Below are 3,569 nucleotides of genomic sequence, written 5' to 3' on the forward strand. Positions count from 1 at the left end.
GTTACTCAGAGTGACACCAGTAAAACAGTCTGGAGTTGAATCCATTAATATCTTCTGATCAGTGTCTGTTTTGTTTCCTCTGACAGCAGCAGTTTTTAATCGCTGAACACACTTAACTCTTTAGTTATTTCAGTAAAGTTGGAATTTTATCCACAGTGGAGAAAAACAGGATCCAGATGAGTCTTTTATTTAAAAATAACCTTTGCCTTTGCAGTTGTGTGTGCACTTATACACTCAGCCAGCAGTTTGTTAGGAACACCTCTGACAGATCATCTTCTTATAGACAGCTTCTGTATCTTCAGGTTTTGTCAGCGTTTTCTGGTTGAATCATATTTTGATCTTTAAAGACAACCAAAAATGAAAAAAAAAAAAAGATTTTATAAAGTGGCTATAAACAGATATTCTGAAGGTAGAAGTTAAAAGTTTCTGAAACGGAAACTTAAAAAGCCCTGAGTTCTCTGAAAAACAGTGACTTAAATAAAAGTTTTAACTCAGTGTGAAATAAAACATATTTAGTTCTCATCTGTCTGCAGCTAAATGTAACCGTTGTGTTAAAAGGTGCATAAAGTCCGAGAAACATCAGCCAATCCAATCTGCTTCAGAGCAATTTAACGCCTGTGCTTTTAGTACAGTGTGTGTGTGTGTGTGTGGTGGGGGTTAGGCTGGCTGGACTGTGTGCCACTGCTCAGACACAGAAAGAGAAGATGGGCTTTTGCTTTTTGCCTAATCACTTCCAGACACAGTGATTTGCATTCCTTTGCTTTCTCACTCTCGCGCTGGTTCTCTTGCAGTCATCTGTGTGTGTGTGAGTGTGTGTGTGAGTGTGTCACGGCTTCCTTTTTCCCTTTTCTCTTCCCTTCACACAGTTAACTTTTCAGTTGAACACAAATTTTGAGGTTCTCCCTAAAGGTGTATGTTGGCCTTTTGTCTGTGTGTGTGATTTAGCAAAAGATGAGGTAGATGACGGATTAAAGAAATGAAAGCGTCAGCATGAGAGGAAACCTGTGTGTTGACGGACATATTGTACAGAAACCGGGCAGAGACAGTTGGAGAGCGGGAACATGTGGGACTGATTAAGATTCCAGCGATCCTATTACAAATAATAAGAGAAAATAAAAAGGCTATAACGTTATTTATTCTTTTGAAACAAAATTTACGGAAAATTCTGCATCAGAAGGGGGTCTGTAGACATAAGATGATGTTACACATGAAAGAACATTTTCTGAATATTACACATGTATGTTAGAACAGAGTCTGTAATCTGAGTAAGATTTAAAATAATTAAATTATGATTGAATTATGTATTATGATTTTGATTGTGTCCTTTTAATTTGTTAAACGCTAAACAGACATTTTTTATGAGACAGTTTGTGTACATCTTACGCAGTATTTTATTGGATGTGTTTCGGCTTTCAATCAGTGTGATTTTCATGCACATTTTTGGGTCTTTTTAGCTTCCTTGGAATGTTTTAGTGGATTAGGGGGCCTGTGAGTTTCAGACCGACCACTGTGCAGGACAATGCAGTCAGTCAGGCAGCACAGACAGCTGCTGCATTTCACTGGTGCTTCCATTAAAGAAAAAAAAAACATCTTTAATTTGCTTCAGTTTCTGAAGGCTTTACCTGTGTTAATGAGGAGCAGACCTCTGTGGTGATTATGGCACAACTGCAGCTTTATTTATAGATGTAGAACTCAAAATAATTACTGTCACATATTTAAATAAGATCTTAATCTTGTGTCGTTATTAGAGCAGCTAAACAACTGTCATTAGAATGCTATAAAAAGCAAAAATGATCATTAAAAAAATTAATGATCTTAATTCTTAAAAAAATTAAAAAGAAACTTCCATATATTTTGTATCTGTCAAAAAAACAGTCATTAACAAAAACGAATGTAAATGAGAGCAGTTGTTATTGCTATTATTGCTGTCATGCACATTTGTTATGTTAATAATCTAGAACTATGTAAAACTTTGTGCAGAAACTAATTTTTTTTTTGTCTTGGCACCCCATGAACAAAAAAAAAAATGTAGAAACCGAGTTTTCCTGAAACAGTCCAAATAATATATTTTTTGAAGATAATATATGTTTAAGTTAAGTAATTCAAAATTATTTCTTTAAAGTAATCCAATATTGTATGATTATCATTCAGTTTAAAATGAATAATTCCATCCTGTTTAATAATACATTTTTTCTTGATGTTGTGCTTTAGTTTTTATATAATTATAATAAATGTAAATTTTTGCAAGGGTCCTAAAATATTAGAAGAACAATTATATTTGTTCAACAATAAACTTTTTATGTTCAGTTGTAATTTGTTCATATTTTCTACTGGATTGAAGGTTATGAAAATTGAACTTTTATAATACTGATAAATTGCTTTAGAGTGTCTGAGACAGGTTCTGTTCCTGACAGAGTTAGGATCCAAAATAACCTTTTCATGTTACTGTTTAACTCAGTGCACAGATCTGTGTCTCACTCTGTGGGCAGGTTTGTGTCCCACTTTGTGGATAGGTTTGTGTCTCATTCTCCAGACCTGTCTGTCCCATTCTCAAACTGATTGCCAGCAGTGCCTAGTGAGGTACTGGCCTTTATAAATGGACCAGACTCTGGTTTCCCTGTATAAAAATGGGGACCACCACTTTGTTCTGTAGATCCACATGTGTCGCTCCCATCTGACATGCTTGTGGATCTGGAAAAGGCTTACACTTGTGTTCTTTGAGGCATTCTATGGGGGTGCTTAGAAAGTATTGGGTGCCAGTGTCACTTTTAAAAGCTATTCAGTCCTGTTAGAACCAAAGTGAGCACTGTGTCCCCCCATCCATGTCACAAAGTTGAGCTTATACCCAATGAGGTTTGTTAAACTTCACCAGGGCTGCCCCTCGTCTTCAGTTCGGTTTGGGGTGTTCATGGATCTCTGTTGTGGAAAAGAGGGGCTCTGTTCGAGAACCTCAGGTTCTCTTCTTTACTTTTTGCAAATGATGTGGTTCTATTTCATTTCAGTGAACCTGTAACCATGTGACTACAACCCTCGGGTCAGGAGCATTATGCCAAATTAATCACACCTGTGGGTGCGCGTCCCATCCTATATGAATGAGGTGCGTGCACACACTCACCCTCTTTCTATCCTCCTGGTCACTGAGAGCTTGTGCCGGTTTGTGTTGGTTTTTCACCATTTACTCACGTTTAAGCGCTGATTTGGGCTGCTGGTTTTCCCTGGCACCCCTCTGGCGTTCCGTGAGTCTTCGACTGTTGTTTGTGAGTATTTTCCACTCCCGTTTTTCTCCTGGACCAACTTTTTCCGAGGCTGTTTGTAGCCTCTGTGTTTTGTTGTGCTAACGTTGCTCTACTCATAGTAGAAGCTGCGTCGTGCCACTAAGGGTGCGCCTTCGCCGCCCCTGGCCGGGAGTGGTATTGCAATTGTGTATTGAGGTTTGCTCTTCTCATTCTTTGATTAATGAGCAATGTTTCATACATGTTTTGATCGTGTTTTTTGATTGATTAATTATTTTTCTCTTTGTTTGCTAAGGCAACAGGGGAAAAAGAGAAGAGCCCAAAAAAAAAAAAAAA

General features: G+C 37.5%; 1 protein-coding gene across 12 annotated transcripts in view; it reads left to right on the forward strand.

The window, feature by feature from the left end:
• The window catches only part of LOC108245298 (teneurin-3), a 401,662-nt gene that overhangs the window by 168,949 nt on the left and 229,144 nt on the right, over nt 1-3,569 (forward strand). Inside the window, exon 2 of one of the 12 annotated variants that reach the window (XM_017432087.2) lies at nt 3,003-3,097. The exons of the other annotated variants lie outside the window; for them this stretch is intronic. The gene's annotated coding sequence lies outside the window, so the exon portion shown is untranslated. The remainder of the gene's footprint in view (nt 1-3,002; nt 3,098-3,569) is intronic. 12 annotated transcript variants of the gene reach the window in all.

Source organism: Kryptolebias marmoratus, linkage group LG6 (genome assembly GCF_001649575.2).
Source record: "Kryptolebias marmoratus isolate JLee-2015 linkage group LG6, ASM164957v2, whole genome shotgun sequence".
Classification (NCBI taxonomy): domain Eukaryota; kingdom Metazoa; phylum Chordata; class Actinopteri; order Cyprinodontiformes; family Rivulidae; genus Kryptolebias; species Kryptolebias marmoratus.